General features: G+C 38.6%; 1 protein-coding gene across 1 annotated transcript in view; it reads right to left on the reverse strand.

Moving 5' to 3' along the window:
* The window catches only part of LOC122810684 (vomeronasal type-2 receptor 26-like), a 171,411-nt gene that overhangs the window by 90,837 nt on the left and 54,941 nt on the right, over positions 1–25,633 (reverse strand). The window lies entirely within an intron of this gene.

Below are 25,633 nucleotides of genomic sequence, written 5' to 3' on the forward strand. Positions count from 1 at the left end.
CCAGATCACACTTTGTGTACAGAAGTTTTCCAGAAGTACCTCTAATATAATATCCTCCTCCATGCATCCAGCTTCCATCCTCCCCATATAGCTAAAAATATCCCCAAATCCCAATACATTAGAATGAGATGTATCTGCTCCAAAGATTCCACAATTCAGGAATATAGGCGGGATCTGACTCACAGGTTTAGGGACCAGGGAGATCAGATGGGACATGTTCTTCAGGCCAGCAATTGGGCAAATACACATAAGAGAGAAGACCTTTTGACCTATAAACAATGGGAGCAGCAAAGCTTGGCACAATTAGACTAGTGACAACTTATGGGATGAATTCTGATTTATTAATCATCAGTGTACAGAGACACTGGAATATTCTACAGAGTGATCATAACTTAACTAACATTTTACCAGATACATGCCAGTTTTCATTTCGTAAAGTGAGAAATCTTGCTTCCTATTTGAATCATTACAAACATTCACATTCCAGGACACCATCTCATGAGGTTCAAACTACTTTATCAGGCGAGGTGCTTACAGGATGCTACCCATGTGGACATTGCACTCACTGCAATAAGGTTTTTAAATCCAAACAATTTACAAGCAAGAACTGGGGTACAGTTTATGACATTAATGTTTTTGCCAATTGCAGTAGTGAATGGCTGATATATCTAGCAACATCCAGCTGTGGCTCTTTTTATATAGGGCAAACCTCACGACCACTAAGACTGAGAATTTCTGAGCATACCAGTGATATGAAGAACAAGAAACTAAGTAGTGCTTTATATAAATATCAAACATTCATCTGCCAAGTTCAGTTTTATGGTAATAGATATTATGAAAGGGAATAAATCCAACAAAGTGGGGTGGCATTCCATTCTTGACACCAAAGAGAAAAAATGGATTGTTAAACTTGGGGGGGGGGGGTATTTCCACCTGGATTAAATGAACAATTGTAGATCAACCAATCATAAGCTGATTTCAATCAAGTGCATATATAAATAGACAATTTGAACATTTTTACTTTACACTGAGGAAGGCTGTGGTGTGTACCAGCTGAAATCAGTCTGTTTGTTTTGTTTTTGCACTGCATTAACTAATACATTTTTTTAGCCTCACAGTTTGCTGACTTACATTTTGTTTTTGGATTCCATATTATTCAAGCCATGCAATCGCCTTGCTTACAGGGAGAACTTTGTTGATGTTAAAGTCCTAAGATCCCACAAAAGCCTAGACATATTTAACATGAGTTTCACAAATTTCAATAGCCATGTGAACATTGTCGACACAGGTATGAGCATATGCTATGTTTTCTAATACCAGCTGCCTCTATCCATGATGGACATGGGTGCAGCATCAGCAGTACAATCATGATTAACCATCCATTGATCTGGGCTGCACTTGAAGAGGGTCACAAAGGCATTTGCTTGACATGAATGGCAAGCTTGTTCCAGAGAAGGGGTAATGTCTGAGAGAAGTAGCTCTCTCTCCAGCAAGATTTATTATATCAGAGACTCAGTTAACATCACTGGAATGAGTGACCCTTGTACAGTTTGCTTTAACAATGTGGAACATTTCCATCAAGGTCAGATTGGAACCTGCCCTTTAGGCCAGAAACAGACTGACCCTTAGTAGTCTGTAAGAGCTATAATACAGTGATAAGACTTTCAATCTTTCAGTTTATAACTTGTTTACAATACATATCTTCTTTGTGCGATAACTTATGAGTTGCTCCAGCTGTTGCAGATGTGTGGTGAGGTACATGCAAAAGAGTGCATTGTACTCAATTTCTGGTTTGATGAGGACCAGCTACAATGGAATTATAATATCCTTTGATGTGAATGGCCTGTCCATACTTATGAGTTGTGACACATACAAAGGATTTGAAACCACAGTGGACACATGGTGGTTGAAGTTCCAATTGCAATCTACCTAAGTACCTAGGTCATGTACCACTGGGTCTGCACATAGGGCTATACTGTCTCTATTGTAATTTGCTTGGGTATTTGCTTTCCAAAGAGGAATAATTATGCTTTTTTGTTAATTTAGTGTGTCTTCATGGTTCTGACAACAATCATGTTTGTGCGTTAATATTTTCTGCAGTATATCAAGTGTTTGTAGATTCAGTGATTGTCCACAGTTTGCAGTTATCCTCAAATTTGTTCAGACAAAGGCTGTCTAAGTTTGTCTTAACTTCTGAGAATTAAATACTGAACATAGGAAAGGGCCTAGTACAGAGCCCTGTAATATGGTCCTGATCACTAGTGTCTTGGTAGAGGTGAATTCACACACTTTGACAGTACATGTCCTGTCAGTGATATATTTAGCTACCCACTTGGTGATGTAGGTGTTTATGCCCAGTTGAGACAGTTTATGTATAATACCTGCATGTGGATTTGTGTCAAATGCCTTGGTCAGGTCAAGTTAATCAGGATGCACAGTTTTTTCTTTATCCATGCCCATGGTGACCTGCTTGAAGAAGTGAAACCAATTTAACAGACATGATGTAGCCTTAATGAATCAAAAATGATATATGTACACAGTCGGGAGATTACATGTGTCCTTTTTGATAAGGTCCATGATGATTCTTTTTATTGCCTTACAGATAAGGTGAGTCAGGCTTATGGGTTTATAATTCCCTGGGTCAAGTGATGGTCTCCCCTTGTTCAGATGGATGACTGTTGTTGTATGCCCTTCGGCCAGAACACAGACTGTCTGGTGGATGCGGTTAAGTAGGAATCCAACTGTGTCTGCTAGGTCAGGTTTTAAGTTATTGAAAAGGCAAATTGGGATGTTGTCAGGGCCCACTGATGCCAAGTTTTTAACTTTAGAGAGCACACATATGAGCTGCTGTCTTGAGAAAATAAACTGAGTGATGGCCAGTGTGGACAGGGGGGTGAAGTTTGATCCAAATTTGTCACCTAGCAGATTGTCTATTTCCTGTGGTTGAGTATGAGTGGTGTCATCCACAAAGAGCATCATGCTTAATTGCGTATCCTCCTTAACATTTTATAATTATTTAAATGATTTGTGACAATGCCTCCAAACACAACCTTGAGTATGCATCACAAGCCACAGAGTGGAACTGTTCACACATTCATACAACTCTACCTATGTCTCATAATTACATCAATTGCATATCATATGCCTATATGTTTTTAATTTTAAAGCTGTGTATAAGGGCCCTCATACCATATAAGGACAATCACAAATGAAGTGAATGTGGTTCATGGAGAACAGTTACTGACACAAATACTGACAGTCACACAATGCTACTGGGGACCACCTCAATAATCCATGTGAATAGTAACACAATTGTGCATACAATGAATTCACCAAGGTTGCAATTGAATCTGAAGTTATATGTTTGTGTATATAATAGCATTTCAACATGTGGATGAAATAAGACATTTGTGTCCATGTAAACAGTATGATGTTATATTAATGTATGTCACAGAGCATTTCATGATGGCAGGTACATGCACGCACACCTGTGCTATACTGCAAGTGTCACCGATGGTTGAATGAGAACTATGTCAAATGTTGATATACGTCACTACAAAAACACATACCTTAGTAAGGAAACAATATACATAGCATTATCCCAATTAAACCATTCTCAGGAGCATATTACTACAGCTGTTATGGAAGGAACATGTAATCAAGTGGCAGCAGCTGCCATCAATAAATTACCTCATATCACAGACTGGGATAAACTGTTGTAGGCATACTGTACATACACACCTCAACACAGCACATGTGGATGACAGCAACACTGACCTGTGCAATGTTCATAGGGTCATAAGACATTACTAAAGTCATGGCCAACATCACATAAAATCCTAGCCATTATTATGGCATTTAAACAAAAATTACTATATCTATGTGATGGAAGACAGTAAGAGTATGTGTGTATGTGTGTATGTGTTTGATTGCATTACATACTGCCACTCTCCATCTGTGACATGTGCACCACTCCATGACTGAATTAGCAATCACACATCCAGTGGTCTGCAGATGGCTTGCAGAGGGTCATGGAAGGACTCTGCTTCATGATGTGTGCATGCATCTTTGAGCTGATGACATGCTCCAGTCTTCTGCAGGTAGGATGTTATGTGGAAAGAGGGACAACAGAGATGTTGGGTTCATGGAGCTATGTTAAAGGACCTCCTGGGTGGAATTCAACTGAAAAGAGATTCAAAAGATCATACAATAAATGTAATATGCCACAAGATTTGAACATTAAAATGTGTAGGTATAGAAGCTGGATTTCATACAATGCAGGACTAGCACCATCACATATGTCTGACTTTAACACTGTCACAGTGCACTTTATAGAGGAAGATAACATCAATATATGGTGAAAAAAGATGTTTGGAGGAGTGACTGACATAGATGTGGAGTCACACCTCAGTGTAAAATTATCTCCAAAAGATTACATGGCTGAATGCATACTCAAGTTGATTGCTGTGAGATTAGAGCCACTAGCAATCTAGTTACAAAAGCTGAAAAAACAGAGTACTTAACACTAGTGTCACAGCACACTTTTCATTTGAATTCTGTCAGAGGGCACTTTGTAGCAGATGAATCATTAGTGTATGTTGACAAGAAGATATTAGGAGGAGTTTACACACTAACACAAACACACAATTGATGGTAGTGAGATTAGACCCCCCCCAAGCTACTTCTTTACAGAGACCAGTACTTAATGCTAGTGCCACAGCACAAGATTGATTTTTATTGTAGCAGACAACATTTTATAGCAGATGACATCATCAGTGTGTGTTGAGAAGAAGATGTTAGTAGGAGTGTCTCACATGCTGCTGTAAAATATTATTTGTAGTCACATCTAACTGAAAATAACCACACACAAGTTGATTACAGTGAGATTAGAAACCCTAGCTGACTACTTGCAGAAGCTAGACAGCACAGTACTTAACATTAGCATCACAGCAGGCATCTGATTTTATACTGTTGCAAAACACTTTATAGCAGATTATATCATCAGTGCACATTTGGAAGAAGATGTTGGGAGGCCTCTATGAAATGGTCTGTAGTCATGTATGACTGTAAAACTTTTGGTTGCACACACACACACACACACACACACACACACACACACACACACACACACACACACACACACAATTTGGCTGTTGTGTTAAATGAACCCTTACCTATTTATTTCCCACTTGCAGAGCACAGTAGTGAATATTTGCACCATCACCGAAGTCTGCTTCTTCTTTATCATAGTGGTCTTTTAGAGGTTGACATCATCTTTTTATGTTGCAGGTAACATATACTGTGATGACACTAGTGTGCAAAGTGTGGACTTTGGATTTTCCATTTCTCTTGCAATATGCAGATGTACTTTAAAAGACAGTTTCTTAAACTATATGCAATAAGCTGTCATAAATGCATGTTGCAGAAATGAAGCATACATGCACCTGTTTCTCAGTATGTTGGGTATATTACACACTTTCAGTCAAACACACTCACATATTTTGTGAACAAAATGGATGCAAGTGTTGATGTACGTGTGTTCATATTATAATGAATTGATGTCCACAGTAAGACATGTATAAGTTCAATGTCTATTGTCAGCATAAAAGTTTAACTAATGTACCAAAGCAGTTGTGTTATATAGTATAATTAACATTAAACCTATTGCTGATGTATCCCATTTTCAAGTGTATTGGGGCAAGGCATGCATGACTATAAGTAAATATGTGTTTAGTCAATAAGAAGTCCCTTCTCTTTGGTTGTTTTTTTATATGGCTTTTGATAGGATGAAGAATAATTGGGCAATAAGCATAGTAATACATATCAGATATCTCTATCCATAGTGCACCATCAAAAAACTGGTTTGTGGGAATGATGATAAAGTGTTTGCACATGCAAGATCAACATTTAATGAATAAAACTTAAATTTGAGAATTAGTTATGCATATATGCTATGGCTAAAATAGCTGACAGATACTATTGTGTTCATACTGTAATTTGTATTGGAAATGTTTGTATCATAACTTTTATGACATTAAAAACTGTTGCTATTGCTTTCCCCATTTACACTGATTTAACAGCGAGCAAATGTGGTTCTCTGTTTAATGGGAAAATAGTAATATTTCTATTGGTTTACCTTCCTTCACGCAAACACCCTAAGCAGCAAGATGTGGACATTATCTCTTTGGACAGTTTGTCTTTTTGGATTTTCCCGGTTAGGGTTCACCACAGCGGAACTGCTGTCTGCTAATGATTGGCAGTAGATTTTTATGGTGCCAAGTTGCCAGCCCAACACCCAACCTTCAGCAAAGGCATGCCCATTCTCGTATGTACTGAGTGTAAAAAATGCATCTACCGTCTAGCCTTCCCAAATGCAAGACCTGTGAGCTTATATTCAGAGTAAACATAATAAAGGATTCAAATTCCACACATTCAATTTTTATTGCAGATGGTGTCAAGATGGCATTAGACAAATAAATGTGATAATTTCTGCAAATATGACAACCAGTGACTACAGTGAAGTATGTCTGTGTCTTCCACAATTTTTATGATTAATGCCTACCTCTATACAGCTATACAACTATTAGCTGTTTTGCAGGTCTTACTTCAAAACATAAGTTAATAGAGTGTCCAGCTTTTTATACATGACAAGGGATCATACATGTTTTGAAATGATTATTTCAGACTCAGCAGATATGCTATTTGTGTCCTGAAAAGTGTGTGGTGTAGGCTTCATCATAGTAAGGACAGTTTGTGTGACACTTGATGAAGATTTCATCCATCACCTGAACATGCCACTAACAGAATCCTACAGATGATTTTACAAAATTCCACAGTACATGAACAATGAAAAACTATTGCATTAAGCTAACATGTTATTATAATATATCAACAGAGTCAAGTCAGTCTGCAGATACCATCAGTCAACCTAATACATCCATACCAATGCAGAGTATTTGGATAGATGGGATGGATACAAGGAGAGATAAACATACACCTAGCAATGTTTGTTTTAATGAAACATTACAGGTCATTTTTTTTGCCTGTTGTCATCAACAAAATGAAGGTACCTAATATGTGATAGCAGTGGGGGTGGATATCACATCAAATGCTCATTTGTGTTCAGTAATCAATATTTCTCCATGAGAAATCAAAAGTTGTAAAATTTTTAATATGTCTGTGATGAAATAGTTAATACACATACATCACCACACTAAGAAATGATGAAAGATTGCATCTGGAATCGAACCCTTGAAGCTACTGTATCAAAAAATATTAACCAAGTGATTTTATGTTAACATTCCACATGGGAATTTGCATTTTGTTGCATTCAGCAGTCTAAATAACCATCAAATGTTTCAAAGTACTGCCTTTACTCTGCTTTAACTCTCTGTTTTTTTATTGAAGCAAGTTTAAGCAGCATTACATGGAGATAAATGGACAGGTGCGACAGATGGCAAAATCTCACTAGTTTTTGCAGTAGGACATGAAGAGCCATTCACCGTTGCTCAGGATTGGTGCACAATGCCAAACTCCTCACAAATGCAGAGGACAAAGGGTGAAGGCTTTATTATGGGGCATTTCTGCCATGTGTGTGGTGTGTGATTAAATTTTTTGACCAGATTAAAGGTGTGAAAATGGGGTAGAGAGGAAAGTGAAGAAATGAGAGCAATCAGGAGGAAAAAAACAAAGGGAAAGCAATATAGGAATTTACAGGAGGGAATTAGGAAAGAACCATAACTATCCACTTCTTCAACAGTGTAACATGAACTTGTATATAAAATTGGAAGAATGTGAACTGTCACCACAATACAGATGGGTGACAACAACACAGTTATGTTGTATAGCCAATTTGACCAAATCAAGTGTGTTAAGAAGACACGTGTGGAGTGGAGATCTATGTATTGGACAAAATTGTTTTTGGGACAGGTGCCCTTTTTTTTATTTCAAAAAAAGAGGAATTTTGGGGAAGGGACGTCAGACTGTTAGGGTCGGGTAGATAGGGTAGGTGAGGAAGCACTTGTATATAAACAGAACAAAGAAGACTGACAAATGGATGGTGAGGGATACAAAATGTTGGAGGACACCATGACTGGGGATAGTGAGGGGACATCAGAGGTACATGCCGATGAAGCATGGGACAGTGAGAATCTAGTCCTTACCCTCAGAACTGCAATAACTGTCCCCTTCCTTGGCTTCTTGTTGGATTGCTTGACTTTTTTTTTGCATTCTCAGAAGCAACTTCTCCAAATTGCTGAGGAGTGCATTAATGCTATTTTCTAAGACCTCATGCATCATGCCTGACAACTCCTGGCTGGTGAAGTAATCCCTACCTCCACAATACTCCTGAAGGATACCAATGCACCAGGTGCCAGGTAAGGCTACCTGATGTTGATGGCCCAGGTAGTGCAGGGGCTGCAGAGGCAGTACTAGCAGGTTGCATCGCAGATGTTCTGGGTGTTGGTGTGGCAGCTATTGGAGGGGTGGCAGGCTGAGACACAGTGATGGAAATCATTTGTTTTGTTAGTGGAAAATGATGACATCAGAAAGGTGTAATCAAACATATAAAAAAAATAAAAAAGAGAGAGATAAGGGGTGGGGTAAGAGAAAAAAAAACAGATAATTAGAATCATTATATGTCATATACAATAATTTAGTACAATACAAATATATTTTTATTTTTATGTTAGCTATAGTTTTTCAAAATCAAAAATAAAATTGAGAATTGTACCAAACAATCCTTGCAATATGCATATATTGCATATATGGTTTTAAAGATAATACAGATTACTATTATTTTGCTGGAGGCATAGATTCCTGTCCCAGAGACTTCCCATACACTGGAAAAAACTACCTATCTATATCAAACAAAGCTCCTCATTAGCACTCTTCAAGAAAAATCTTGATGATTGGATGGGAAATAGGAAATTCACCTCGAGGATCACTTCTGTGGCTCTGCTTAACAGTGGCACAGGAAAATAATTTTCTGCCTCCGAGCTACATGCTCTAGAGACCTAAACCTTGTCACCACAATAAACAGAACATGCCGGAGGGATAGATTCCTTTCCCAGAGACTTCCCATACTCTGGAATAAACTACCTATCTATATCAAACAAAGCTCTTCATTAGCACTCTTCAAGAAAACTCTTGATGATTGGATGGGAAATAGGAAATTCACCCTGGGGATCACTTCTGTGGCTCTGCTTGAGAGTGGCACAGGAAAATAATTTTCTTGGGTGGCAAAAGCCAGGGTACCTTTTTGGCTGGGCTTGTATAGGCCCTGGGGCCGATAGCCTAGTGCCTACCTATGAACCTATGAACTTAACAACTTTGCATTTATGCCAATTTTGATGAAATTAATATTAAATATTTTTATTAGAATGTGTTTGTTACTTGTGGGATTGGAACCCAACAAATATGAATGTGCTATTACACTTGCTACTACAATTACCTCAAGCTACAGAACAAAGCATGCATTCTTCCTTACAGTTAAGATCTGCATGCTTAAGCTGATAGTAATGTATGGAAGAGCAATATTTTAATAAAATCTTGTTCATTTGTGCTGCATACATACCCCTTGCCTCTGTGAGTCTTTGCAAGCAATCATCATGCACCTCCCTGTTCAGTGAAATCTTCTGAGCAGCTGAAAAATAAAGAAGGAGAGAAAAAGGGAAAAGCATTATGTTTACCAGTCTTAGCTATGCCAGCTTTCTCTGTCAGTTGAAATTGCTTTATCTATATACTTACACAACAGTGGGATGTCAGTGGTCCTAACTCATCCAGCCACTGGTTGAGTTTTGCCTGCTTGTACCATTTCAGGTCACTGTAATGACACCTGCATTGCTCCGTATTGCATGGAATGCCAGTCACACTGGAGACAGCCTTGACCAGACTGTTCCAAGCCTCAGCCTTATACTGAGATGCAGTATAGTTCCCCTGCAGTAGCCTACGGATGTAGTGCTTTACAAGGAGTGCAATAAATATTTGTGACTCCTCCACGTCCCATTTTAAGCCCTGAATTGGACATCTTCTTCCTAGCTTCTGCCATGTCTGCACATGGCATCCAATAACAGTTAAAGTGTTTTCCTGCCAGCTTTTGATATATTTTACAGCCAGTGTACAAAGCTGCGCAACCATGCCAACCATGTTTGCATGATGTTTAGCAGAGAACAACACTGGCAAACAGAGAAGAAGTTAGTTTATGAAATAGGAAGGATAATGTGACAGTTGGCATTAATTTATGGCATGTGTGCTACTAGACTTGACAGCAGTTTGTCCAGTGGTCAACAGTGATATGTTAAATGACTTGACTTTTAAGACCTGATTTTGGTGGGATCCATTTTATGACTTAACACATGTTTTGTAGGGCATTGCACACTGATAAAAGCAATTTGTACAATGTGGTATTCAAACCTATGTAAAATAAAGAACATATATGTTTCCACATAGGCATTTTTTCCTCATTACCACAGAAGAAGTGCTTGTCAAACATGCCCGTTAATAATTTTATATATATATATATATATATATATATATATATATATATATATATATATATATATATATACACACACACACATTAAAGTGAGAGTAGTGTTATACTTTAATTAACCGCGTATGTGTGGGGATTCATACAGATCCCCGACATCACTTTCTGCCGAAGCAAAAATCAAAGAACATACATAACCGAAAGTGCTGTTCACCAAAGCAGCACTTTCAGTTATGAATGCTGGTGGTGCCGGTCGCACTACAGTGCGGTTAAGGGAGAATAACCTTTTCCCCACTGTAGTGTGACCTCGGAGTGAGAATATAAAAGTAGGGGGGGGGGGCAGGGGGGCTTGCCCCCCAGCATAAAAGAAGTTTTAGTGGGGGGTTTTTTGAACGGACTTTAATGAAAGCGCTTTTTCGGTGAAAGCGCTTTCTTTAAAGTGCATTCGGGTATTGTGGATTCGGACTATTGAACTTTCGTTCAATAGTCCTAGATCTGTATGTGTGTGACCTTTACAAGGTCCTGGTTTATGCATTCTCAGGTGTGATGCAGGAGTAATGTGTGACAATATACTGGAAATGTATATACATGTATTACTTTCAAAATAGATTTCTGAGTTCTGGGTCAGACCACACAGTACATACTGTTTTACAGCTATACTTTTGTTATGTGAGTTGTGTAGATGACTGTCAGTAAAGTATGAAGTCCATCGCAGGTTAGGAAAAAAATGTTAATTACAGAATGATAATTGTACCCACGGTTACACACATAATATATATGATATCATGTGTATGCTCAATTCACCTGCTATACATAGTTATTTTATATTGTTAATTTTTATATAAATTGAAGTGGAACAGCATTAACAAAAGATGGATTTTGCTTGATTAAAACCCTGGTTCACCTGTGTTATTGTCATAAACCTTGACCTGGTGCCACAGGGAAACTGAGCAGCAGGTGTATTTTTTTCAATCAGTACTGTCCAGAGTGGTGACGTCCATGCAACGCCACTAAGTGTGTTTGCTTTAATAAAGGAAAAGCAAGTAACAATGTATTTTTTTAAAGTAATAATGTTTCTTTTTTGTCTGTAGCAGTAAGATATGTTTGTGCACAGGTGAGCAAAATGTGAAAGAGACAAGCAAAGGAGAAAATACATTATTTTTGTAAAAAAAAATGTTTAGTATCGTTTATCATTTAAAATGGGACTTGAACCATGGTCTACCTGTCTTTTATACTGTGTGCCTCAACATCTTTATAAGGTATGCTACACACTCACACATGATTCATAGGTGTAATTTATGCTGTCCATACCATCCAAGCTGCTGACTGCTGAGCAATAGCGCCATGCAGGATTGCAATTCTAAAGGCAACTGACATTAAATTTTAAATTTTAAATACTTATGCGTTTCACCTTGTGTACGCTAAGCCATGCACCACACAAATATTAAAAACAGAAAAATAAAGCAAAATAAAACAAAACATTTTAACACATGTTAAGGAATTTTACACAAATCTGGATATGAACTACAAAACTAATGAAACTAGAAAACACAGTGGGAGTGTGTTATCTCTCCTTGTCACAGCAGGAAAGCAAATCAAATGCATACAAGCAAATCCCATTTCCGCTGCAGTATTAACAGGACATAGACTTGTACATTCTCAGCTGGTTGTACGTGTGTGGCTTACATATTTAGTGCAATGAGTGATCACACAACCATTTATGAATATCTTTGCTCAAATGCAGCTCTAACTTCTCTTTTAATTGTGTTCATTATTCCCTTATCTATGCTGTAATCTCATACATGCGTTTTGCATAATTCTTCTTTAAATGTATAATAAAAAGTACACGACAGTGCAAAACATTAATCAGCACAGGCAAGAGAGTTTGATTACTATTGAATAAAAATAATAAATATGTTCTGTTTACTTCCACTGAAAAGTCTGCTAAAGTTACTTCTACATTTTGTAAGTGCATCCACAGTGACACACCCACTGCAAGTAAAGAAGTCTGAACTGCTGTGGTGTCTACCTTCTCTCTCTCACTAATCATTCACAGTTGCAAGTCTAGACTATGGGCTGGATTCAATAAAAACTACACAGTAGTGCACTGAGTTGTATTCAGTTAGTGGCTCTGCATGTCATGTAGAGCCGTGCAAACCCAGTAAACATTGTGGCATGTTAATTACAGCAGCTGAACTGTATGCTAATCAACCCATCCAAGATGGAGTAACTATGCAAGATGCTATAAAGCAATCATGTACAATGTTGCTCTCAACTGACAGCAATGGTAAACCAAAGTGAGCTAATACCTGTGGAGACTAAGGTATATGCAGCACTTACAATTTTAGCTACAGGAACCTTCCAGAGACCAGCAGAGGACATGCTGTTGGTGTCACAGGCATCAACATCCAGGATCCTACATAAATTCCTGATCTAATTTTTGAATTTTGGCGGTTTTTTACACTATTTAAGGACTATTGTCAGTATTTGATTTTGTTCTGAAGAAGTCTACAATACGTAGATGAAAGCGCTAAACCACTGAATTTATTTTGTGTTTGAACAATAGTAATAAATTGTGGATCGTGACATTACTGCTGGAACTATCTTTGTGCTTTGTTATACTGTGTTGCCGTGAGTTCTAGTATTTTAGTTGACTGATAAATTCCTGAATGCTATACTACAGCATGTCAGTGACAATATATATTTTCCCAATACTCCAGAGGACACAACTACAACTATGCAGGATTTCTACTATATAGCACATTTCCATGGAGTCCTGGGTGCCATAGACTGCATGCACATTGAGATCAAAGCACCACAAAGAGAACTGGGAAGGGTCTACATAAACAGAAAGGGTTTCTATTCCATTAATTGCCAGGCCATGTGTAGCACTAAGGGAATCATCCTGAATGTGTGTGCTGGCATCCCCAGTAGTTACCACGGCTCCCATATCTAACACAACTCTCAGCTCTACCAGAGGTTTTCCAAGGTGGGATATCACACAAGGTCATTTACTGGGGGATGCAGGTTATGCAGTCAAACCATGGCTGATGATGCCCATCAGAAATGCATGTGCACACACACACACACACACACACACACACACACACACACACACACACACACACACACACACACAAAAACACACACACACTCACACACACACACACACACACACACACACACACACACACACAAAATAATGCTATAATGAGACACATGCTTAAACAAGAAATATCATAAAGCAAATGTTTGGGCTGCTGGAGTCACGTTTCTGATGCCTAGATACATCAAGGGAGCCATGCAGTACAATCCCAAGTACTTGTGCTGGAATTTTCACTGTCAGTGCTATTCTACATAATATTATTCTGAGAAAACAGCTTCAACAGGAACAAATTGAAAAAGGGGCACACATTCAACCACCACTGGAAAGGTCATCACAGCCACTTGCAGGTGAGGACTCAGAGAGGGAACCACCAGTTGCTGTGTGAGTAGGTCAGCGTAGGCATGCACAATATTGCCTCACCTGGCCAAGAGGCAATGGATAGCACACATGGTGTCCAGCTAAGGGGCACAGCTTTCAAACTATGCACATAAATACTATAAAATAGATGCCTGCCAAAGCTCACAACCTTTACTTACCCATGTAACAGCTGTAAACTGCAAGCGTCGCACAAAATAAGCCCCAAATTAAAATAGTTGGAAATACAGGGCTATCGAGGTAAGTGTTAAACCAGGAACAGGAAAATAAATGTGTAAAACACAAATGAATGGCAGATCCTAGCATATTGTTACTGTTACTTGCAAATGCTCCTAAGTAGAAAGTGTGTGACTTTTACAGCAATTGCATCAATATGTGACAGGACTGACATAAGTCAATAGATGTCTGCTGTTTATCAACTATTAGGCCTCATGCACCAAAGATGCATACAATACAAAAACCTGTAAGAAAGCAGTATAATTTCCCAAGTAGCATCACCAACACATATACACTAAGCACTCAGTCAGCTATGCACCCTGTAGATCAGAAAAAAATACATACATGTATCCCTGAATCCAAAAGATAGAATCAAGAAGATGTCACAGTTATCATTTGCCCAAGGTGTTTTTGGGGGAGTGCAGGAGGCAAAAGCTGACACCAAAGTAGTGAGTGTGTGTGAGTAAGAAAGACAGGCAGGCTGAAATTTAGCTACTTATGAAATGGCCAATTAAACAGAATAAGCTATAAACCTCATGAATGACTCATGTACGTGTCTGTCATGTGTGTGTCTGTATAGGCACTGAAGGTAAAATTTTTGTGTGAGTGCCTGCAAGAAAACAGCCTGTGTCTTTGCTAGCTGTACATCCTGGCATGTTGGACAGGTGTGAGTCATGCATAGTAGAGGTTAAAGTTCATTGTTGTCACTCCTAACTGCAAGAAGTGACTCTGCCAGAAGTTGCACTGGCACATCCATGGCCACGGTCAGATGTGCTGGTGCTACCCAAATGTAACTGATGTCTATTGGACGAGCTCTCCTCACAACTACACCCAGGACCATGATCCCATGGCCTACTATGTCTGAATGTGGACACCTCAACCACTGATGGAGCAGTGGAAGCAGTGCCACTACAGGAGTGGGATCGGGCATGGCCATGTTCACTAACAACAGATGATGATGCTGATCCACAGCCAACTGGATGCTCTTCCTCTCCCAGCAGAAATTCCATCACAGACACTGCCCATTCCATTGTGTCATTCATCTGATCCACTGAATCAGTCATACAAAGGAGGCAGTTGCCCACATCAGCCTGTGCTACATCTACAACCCTAAGCATGTCCTCAAAGGACCTAGCGGAATGTGTCTTTTCATCTGTGATGACCCTTAACATGTATCAAGTGGCATGTAATGACACACCAGGATCAGGTGCAGAGTGGACAGTAGGCCTCCTCCAAGCACTCCTACCAACCCTCCTGCATGGTACCTCCCCTACACTTTGGCTATGCCCAGAGTCAATTGGCACTGAAGTGACAGTAACCACACTACCCTAATTAAGTGGATCACCCTCTACCTGTCCAATATCTGAGGGCTCAGTGGAATGGTTATGTGTAAGCATGCTGCCTGTATCTGATAGAAATACAGTGGATCTCTGAATCTCAACCTCAGTTTCAAATTCAACTTCTGCTACCCCCAACTGTGCCTTTGTTTGCCCACCACAATCATCAGAGCCTATCAATACTCCAAAATCCGGTGGTAGGAGTCCTACACTTCCACTGTCAGCATCATCTGTGATAATAAGCAAAAAACACAGGAATTAGATTAATACGACACTAAATATTAAAATCATTTATATGATAAAGTAACACTGGTCCCACTATCACAGATGGTACAGCAATCCAGAGACTCATTACACCCACTACACACATACAGATAAATGTATAGGTTATCTGAAGAATAGTCATCAAGAAGCAAATAAATGTTTGCTTAGCATGCGCAGATGGCTCTACACTTCGTACAGAGGATGGTCCATGAGGCAAGGGAAAGATGGCAATTAACCATCACAGTGGGAATAACACAAGGGGATAAAGAATACATAATTGCCTATATATCCTGAAAAAAATAGTTGTAACTGAAACTTGGCTGACACGTCCACCCATAGCCCATGTGCAATGAACAACTTCATTGTATAATTATATTAACTTAATAACATGTACAGAAATACATTTCCCCAGCAAGTCTTACTAAAATTATATATTTTACCATACAAGCAAATCTGAAACTTGTCATTTGTAAGCTTACCTAGAAGCTGCTCCTGGGACATAGTTGTCCTCCCAGACACATCAGCACCAACATCAATAACATGTTGGTGTGCAGTTTCCATTAAGCTATCTGGATCTCTGATAGTGGACAAGAACTCTTCATTTGGTGTCAGTGGTGGCTCAGTAGCAGGCCCACCCCTCTTCTAGTGCAACTGCAGCTGCTCTCCTCTACACTGATGAAGTCATATCAGTAGCTTGATGACACACCTAATCATAATTCCTGATGCACTTCCCCCTACTGTACTGACATTGTTCACTAAGCGGTTCCAAATCTGCATTCTGGCAGCCATATCCCCACATCTTTTTTTCAAGCAGAAAGGTGCTATGGCACTTGGACACCTGTGTTATGACTTTGTTCTCAGAGTCACTAAAATGGGGTTTACATGGATTTGTAAGCTTGGGAGCCATAATTCTATGTGGATGTGTCACTCAGGATACACTTACAAAGTGTAAAAGTAACTGTAGCAAGCTTTTAAATGTTACTAAATAGCACACATGTATGGTGCTTGTGCTATAATACACAAACTCCCCTGCCTGTGCTGACAAATGTCTTACACTGTCAAGTACTTTTTCTCATGTAGCTACAGGAGAAGGATACAACACATAAATAAGTTGTCAACATTAAGCACTGGAAATGCACTTTTCCATTATTAAAGCTGAAGGTTATGTGGTTGCCCCACCTACCCCTCACACAAAAAACAAGGTTTGTTCAAAACAAGTGTAAAGACTGGGTAGAGATGGGTGAAGAGATGTGAAGATTGGGTAGAGATGGGTGAAGGCTGCCAGCCTAGCCAAATAGAATTTGATACATAATTGTGGCATTTGTAAATATAAATGCAAAATACAGGCTTGTTTCTTAAATGAAAGAAAATACTGTAAAATGTTGAACTTCAAGATTGTAGCAACATTGCCATCTGCTGTAAGGAAAACTAAGGCAAGCATTTTAAATCTTTCTTTTGAAGTTAAAATTATTTCAAATCTATTCTTTGATCTCCAGAGCTCGGAGTCATTCTGTCTGGACTAGCACATTCTTTGTATTGTTTTAACTAAGAGTTAAATTGCTAGATTTAAACATGCAAATGTATTTTATTGCTCTGTCCTGACCAGCTGCAAAATGACAAAAGGGAGATGTTAAGAATTAAATGTAGTTAATCTGTCAGCCTATAAAACACAAGGAAAATGTAAAAGATGATGTAATGTTTATCAGAACTGCAATAGCAATTTAAACAGTGAGAACCAGAGAATATTAAGCATTTTTGTCTGACTATCCAGCTCAGCATTGCCTTATGCTCTATGTAAGTAAGTTACTTTAGAAGTTTGTTTTCTTGTAGCAATAGCTAGGAATTAGAAAAGATTAGACTAAGTGTTTTTCTGTTATGTCAGAACTGTACTACTGAATTATTTTAAGTTTCTGTGTGATCTCAGAACTCTTGAATAGCACTGTGGTGTAGTAGTATTGTCTTGCATTTTTAGTATTTATTATTAAATATTTAAACCCTTTTCAACTTTGGCTGGCTTATGTAGAGATAAATTAAGCTCTAGAGTACATTGCATGCTTATAAGTTATCCTGTACTAAGCCCTTCCAATAAGCCTTGATTGCTTAGTTACACTACTATTGGATAATAATATTACACAGTAATAATTGGACACCCTTTTGAGGGCCTTTGGGTAGCTGATAATTATTAGCTGGTGGTGGTAGGAATTACTACCATATAGTCTGGGTATAGGGGCACAGCTGGAGAATTTGTGTCAGCCTTTCCCAGGAGTGTTTGTGAAGTTGTATAAATACTTATCTCAAAGTGTGTGTGTGTGTGTGTGTGTGTGTGTGTGTGTGTGTGTGTGTGTGTGTGTGTGTGTGTGTGTGTGTGTGTGTGTGTGTGTGTCAGCTACTTGGGCAGGGACACAAAGCACTAGTTGGACAGAAAGGGTACTGGAGGTTAGCTTACCAGCTAGGCTGAGATCTTGACTCTATAGCTGTGCCAGTGTTGTGTCTTATTTGGGACCTGGAGAGCAAGGGAGCAACCAGCCCCAGAATGACTGTGATCTATGTGTGCTCTTAAGGGAAATTATACTTTACTGTGTGTATTTTTTATCCTTTCCTCTTATATGAGATGTCCTTTATGGTGTTAGTGGTAAGGATTGAGGCTCCTTGATTGCTGGGTCAGGGTGCCAGCGTCACAACAAGGAATACCACTTAAGTGATTTGTATTATGTTTCCAACTGAAATATCAATACGCCTACACATTTTCATCAAAAAAGCACTTGAAATACAACTTTTGTTCTGTAGTACACAAATGGTAGGAGGCATCTCCACCCCCAAAACAACAAACAAATGAAGATTTGTACAAGCCAAGGAATACCACAGAATGAAATTGCTATATATGCTTTTCACACAGTTATTAGCATGTGTACACACTTACAACAGAACAGTCAATTTGTGATTGTCATTCACCTCTAACTGTGCCCACTATTGCTCTGGAGGGGTCCCTGGCCCATCTTAGAAGCATAACACCTGTATCAGTGACATGTACATTACCATTTCTCTGCAGTAACATAGAACATTTTAAAATCCAATTTTAGCAATAATACTTGTGATGAAAGTTAATAACCTATCTGAGAAATGTACATGCCTACCAAAAATGCCCATGCCAACAGTGAAGTATAAGAAGTGCATATGGATAAAACTTCCCTTTTCTCTTGGATATATAAATTGCTTTGTAGCATGTTATAAAATCTATAATGTACTTGAATAATAGAAGCATATGTGAGCAAAATTAGAAGCCTTCTCTGCAGATAAATTGTCTTTAAAGGAATAGCAAGCTTTACTTTTGTCCAAATATGCAAGTCTCCTCACCTTCAAGTACCCTAGCTACATTGTTACATTTTATAGTGTAGATTCAGGCCTCTGAGCACAGTGAATATGCAAATGAAGTATGAACTCATTAGAATTGCTGAATATCAAATTTGTGAGTTCATGTAGCAATCTGTACAGTCCTGTTAGTTGCTAATGGCTTGCAAATGTGAATGTTTTGTGGGAGGGAGAAGGAAGACACAACAGCAATTCAGATTACTTTACCTGCAGTGGGTGTGTCACTCAGGATACACTTACAAAGTGTAGATGTAACTGTAGCAAGCTTTTAACTGGAACTAAACAGCACGCATGTATGGTGCTTGTGCTATAGTAGACAAACCCTCCTGCCTGTGCTGACAAATGTCTTATACTGTCAAGTACTTTTTATCATGTAGTTACAAGAGAAGCATACAAAATGCAATATACACTGTATTTCCTGAGTACAGCACAGATAAGAGAAGAATGAACACAATACAATGAGAAAACAGAGCTATATTGGTGCAAACATATTGTACTACTAAATATCTAAGCCACACATGCAAAAACATGAGTGCACATGTGAATTGTTTTGTTAATACTGTAGATGAAATGAGAATGGCTTGTATGCACATGATTTGCCTTCCTGCTGCTAAATTGTTTCTGTAGCAAGACAAGATAACACACTCCCACTGTGTTTGGTAGTTTCATTAGTATGATAGTTCAAATACAGTGCTGTGTAAAAATCTCTAGCATGTGTTAAAATGTTTTTTTTTTCATTAATATTAATATTTGAGTGATGAGCGGCTTATTGCACATACAGTGAAACATATAAGTATTTTTAATTTAATGGCCGGTGTCTTAAGGAGCGCAATTCTGCTTAGCACTATGCAGTTTGTATGATAACATCATAAATTAGACATGTGAATCAAGTGTGTGTGTGTGTGTGTGTGTGTGTGTGTGTGTGTGTGTGTGTAGAGCACACCTTGTAAACATGTTGAAACACACAGCTTATAAGGTAGGTATACCATGATTCAAGTCCCACTTTTTTTATGATAAAAGTTAATAACCATTTTTAACAATAATAAGGTATTTTGGTTTTTGCCTGTCTCATTTGCCCATTGCTCACCTCTGCAAAAACACAGCTTACTGCTGCCGACAAAAACGATACAGTGTTACTTTCAAAAAGATACATTTTTAATTGTTTTATCTTCTTTCATGCAATCATGCTAAGCAGTGTTGCGCAGCAGTCAGCATTCATACACAACACCTGCAGATTCACAACACCTACAGAGAATAAAGATGCATTTTGACTTGCAAAAAATATACATTGTACCACCTTCCTGTATGCAAACACATTACACGATGTTGCACAGTGGTCAGCATTCTAGATAGTTATGAGTGTAAAAATACAACTGCTACCCAGATTTCCCTGCAACAACATGTGAAAGCTCATGGCCACAATAAAAGTGAGCCAGGATTCTAATCCAGCACACTCCAAATTGTATTTATGCTGTTCCACTTAATATTACATAAAAATGAACAGGATAAGGATAATTATACATAATAACTATGTATAGCAGTTGATGTCATATGAATTATATGCATGATTCAGGGTATCATGACAATTATGTTTCTGCAATTAATAATTTCTTTTCTGCCCTGTGATGGACTTCATACTTACCTGACAGTCATCTACACAAGTCACATAACACAAGTCTAATTAAAAAATAAAATGCATTGTGTGGTCTGACCCAGAACTCAGAAATCTTTCCTGAAGGTAATATAAGCATATGCATTTCCAGTATATTGGCACACATTACTACTGCATCACACACGAGAATGCATGAACCACGACCATGTCAGGTCCCACACATACATAGTTAACTAAAGTGTAGCACCACTCACTCTTTAATGTGTACATGTAATTAATGAGCATATCTGACAAACACTTCTTCTGTGACAATGAGGAAAAAAACACCTCTATGAAAGAATATGCATTCACTATTTTACATAGGTGTGAATCCCGCATTGTGCAAATTACTTTTATCAGTGTTTAAGACCCCACAAAATATGTATCAAGTCATAACATTTATAAATCCTGTCATGTCTTAAAAGTCAAATAATTTAACAGGTATAGCAGCAGACAAGCGATAAATTAATGCCAGTTATCACATTACTCTTCCTGTTTCATAAACTGCCTTGCTCTTTGTTTGGCTCTCAGTTTAACATCGCTTAAACATAGTTGACATGGTTTTGTGGGTTTGTACACTGACAGTAAAATGTGATATCACAAATTGGTGGGAGAACACTTTAACTGTTGTTGAATGACCTATGCAAACATGGCAGAAGCTGGCAAGGATGGTGCCCAATTCAGGGCTTAAAGAAGGGATGTAGTGGGGTCAAGAGTATTTACTGGATTTCTTCAATGTAAATTAGAGGGCTGGAACAGTCTAACCAAGTCTGTCTCCAGGGTGACTGGCATGACACACACTGAGAAGTAATGCAGACATAATTTCAACAATCTGAAAAGGTGCAAGCAGGAACAACTCAATCAGTGGCTGGATGAGTTTAGGACTTCTGACATCCCACAGTTACATACGTATACAGATAAAGACATTTAAACTGATATTGAAAGCTGGAGATAGCCAACAGTGGTATACAACATGTTTCTCACTTTTTCTCTCCTTATATATTTTTCAGCTGCTCGGGAGATTTCAGTGAACATGGAGGCCCATGCTGAACTCTTAGAAAGAATCAGAAAAGCAAGGACTTTGTCTGCAGCACACATTAACATTATTTTATTAAAAGCATTGCTCTTCCATACATTACTAACAAATTAAGCATGCATATCTGAAATGTAAAATCAAATATGCATGCTTTATTCTGTTGCTCAAGGTAATTGTAGGAGTCAAGTATAATACTGTATTTAGATGTTGTGGGTTCAAATACATACTAAAAATATTTACTATTAATTTCAACAAAACTGGCATAAATGCAATGTTGTTAATTTAATCTGTATTATTTGTAAAAACATATGTGCAATATATGCATATTGCAAGGATTATTTGGAAAAATCCCCTGTCATATTCTGGATTTTTGAAAAGTATAATTAATGTACAAGTAAAAATATATTTTTATTGTACTAAATTACTGCAGCCACTGCACTACCTGTGTCCTCAACATCAAGTAGCATTACCTTGGCAGCTTTTGCACTGGTACCCTCTGGGAGTACTGGTAGAGGTGGTAACTTTGTTTTCCACCAGGAGCGGCCAGGCATGGTGCTTGAAGTCTTAGAATGTAGCAGTGATGCATGCCTCAGCAATCTGGAGAAGTTACTTGTCAGAATGCAGAGAAAACCCAAACATCAATCAATCCTACAAGGAACTGATGAAGGGAACAGTGATGACAGTTCTGAGGGTGAGGACTGGATTCTCACTGTCCCCATGCTTAACAGACATGTCCCTCTGATGTCTTCTCCCTATTCCCAGTCATGATGTCCCCAAATCTTTTGTGTCCCTCACCATTCCTGTCTTTGTCTTGTTTGTCCTGTTTGTCTGTACCTGCTTCCTCACCTACCCTACTTAACTGATTTTGACATTCCTACATCCCTTCCCCAACATTCCTCTCTTTTTAAAATAAAATCAAAAAACTGGGCACCTGTCCAATAAAAAAAAATTGTCCCATATATTCTACACTGTTAAAAAGTGATAACTATAGTTCTTTCCTAATTCCCTCCTGCAAATTCTTATTTTGCTTTCCCTTGCTTTTCTCCCTGCTTGCCCCTCATTTTGCCACTTTTCAATCTACCCCATTTTCACATATTTAATCTGGTCAAAAATTAGAATCACACACTACTCATATACCAGCAATGCCCCCAATAAAGTCCTTCACTTTTTGTCCTCCGTGTTTGCATGGAGTTTGTCATTGCACACCAATGCCAAGTGATAGTGAATGGCTCTTCATGTCCTATGGCAATGGTCGCACTAGTGCAGTTACCTCTGCATAATACTGCTTAAACTTGCTGCACAAAAGGAAAACAGAGTTAAAGCAGGGTAAAGGCAGTACTTTGAAACATTTATGCTAACAGTTTAGACTGAATATATAAAAATGCAAATGCATATCTGTACTGTTGACATAACACACTCAACTTTATTTATTTAGTACTCCACTGTAGCCACTGCTTCTCACATTTACAGGAATTATCACATTTATTTATGTAATGTCATCAAGACACCTGTTTAAAAAAGATTACTTTGATGTGGATTCAAACCCTGTGTTATCTGTGCACTAAACATAAGATGATTGCTTTTACACCTGCTGCCACAGGTAAAGCTAGACAGCCTATGGATTTCATACACTCAGTACTGTTCAAAGTGCTGACAGCTACACCTCACCATTTTGTATGTTTGGGCAAAGGAAGGTTAACCAGTAGACATATTACTACCACTTTGTAGGTTTGGGTGAAGAAGGTGAACCGATAGAAATATTATTATTTTCCCATTTATTTAGAGAAGCATGGTTGCTCATCGCTTAACTCTGCGCAAACAGTGAAGGAAATAAGAAAAATTCTTAATGTCATAAAAATGTTGACACAACAGTAACAATATAAACTACAGTATGAACACCATAGTATCTGTCAGCTATTTCTACCATAGCATATATGCATAACTCATAGGTTCATAGAAGGTTACTAGGCTAACAGCACTACAGCCCTTACAAGCCTAGACATATTTATCCCAAGTTTCCCCAAATATCGGTGGTTCACAGTTCACAGAGGTAAGGGTCTATGGTAGTTAATACTGACTTTCTCTGTCCAGGAAGGACATGGATGCCACCCCAGGAGTGTATTTGTGGTCAGCCATCCATTGATCTTGGGTGAATTTGAAGAGGGTCAGGGTGGAGCTCTGTTCCACATGAATTAGAAGCTTGTTCCAGAGATGTTGCAGTCTCTGGGAGATATAGCTATCTCATCAGCATGACCTGTTCATGTCAAAGGCTAGGATAAGATCCCTGAAGCAAGTAAGCTTAAGCAGTTTAATTTATGAATGTGTAGCATTTCTATCAGGGCCAGGTCAGAGACTGCCCTGGAAGCCAGACACAGGTCACCTCTTAACAACCTGTAAGAGACAGAATACAGAGACAGTGCTTTCAGTCTTTCCAAATAAGACTTGTTTTATGTACCCTGTAACTTCTTGGTGAGAAACCTTTATGGTCTCTCCAATTGCTGCAGGTGTCTGGTGAGGTACATGCAAAATGGAGTATTGTACTCAGTTATTGGTCTAATGAGGGCCAAGTATAATGAAATGATAACATCCTTAGATCTAGGTGTGATGCCTTTACTTATGAGATGTGCCACATAGAAGGATTTCCTCACTACTGTGGATACATGGTGGTCAAAGTTCAGATTGCTATCAACCTGAGTACCTGGATCATGTACTGCTTGGTCTACACTTAGGAGGTTGCTGTCTCTAGTTGAATTAACAGAGATGTCAGCTTTCTGAAAGAGAATAATGATGCATTTTTTTGCATTTATCTTTAATCAGTGGCTTTGGCTCCAATCACTTGTCTGCATTAACCCTGTTTGAAGTGTATTAACATCATTGGGGGACACAATGATTTCTCCCAATTTACAATCATCAGCAAATTTGGTCAGCTTCAGGCCATACAAGTTTTCCTGGACTACTAAGAAATACATTTTAAAACAGTAATAGATCCCTGTGGTACACCATTAGTGACTGGTCTTTTCTAGAGGTGAAGTCACCAACTTTGATAGTATGTGCCCTGTCAGTGAGCCAGTTGGCTACCTATCTGGTAATGTAGGGTTTAATTCTTAATTGGGAGAGTTTCTCTATAATACCTGAGTAGAGTATTGCATCAGATGCCTTGGATAGGTCAAGATTGGTGGTATGCATTGTCTTTCCCTCATCCAGGGCCTTGGTGACTTTCTTGAAGAACTCAAACATGTTTAATAGGCATGATCTAACTTTAATGAATCCGAACCTAGTTGGGTTCAGAGTTTAGAGATTATCTATGTCCTTGTTAATAAGGACCATAATAATTGTTTCCATGGCCTTGCAGATGAGGCTAGTCAAGCTTATGGGCTTATAATTCCCAAGGTCAGCTGATTGTCCCGCCTTATGCAGATGGATTACTGTTGCTGTCCTCCATTCCATCAGAACATAGCCAGTTCACAGGCTGTGATTAAATAGGGATCTAAGTGGGTCTGCTGGGTGTTGTCTTAAGTTATTTAAAAGGTAACCTGGGATGTTGGCTGGTTCAATTGATGTTGTGTTTTTGGCCATGGAGAGCAATGAGATGACCTGCTCTCTTGAGGTAACAGACTGAGGAATGGTGGCAGGTACACTTTGGGGAATAACTGGAAGGGGACAGGAGAGTGAAGGTTGCTCCAAATTGGTCAGCTTACAGATTGGCTATAATCTCCAGCTGAGTATGGGTGGTGCCATCCACAGCCAGTTCAGTGCATAGCTGGGTATTCTTTTTAGAATCTGGGTGTAG

This window comes from Protopterus annectens, chromosome 9.part0, assembly GCF_019279795.1.
Source record: "Protopterus annectens isolate FY-2018-M chromosome 9.part0, PAN1.0, whole genome shotgun sequence".
Lineage (NCBI taxonomy): Eukaryota > Metazoa > Chordata > Ceratodontiformes > Protopteridae > Protopterus > Protopterus annectens.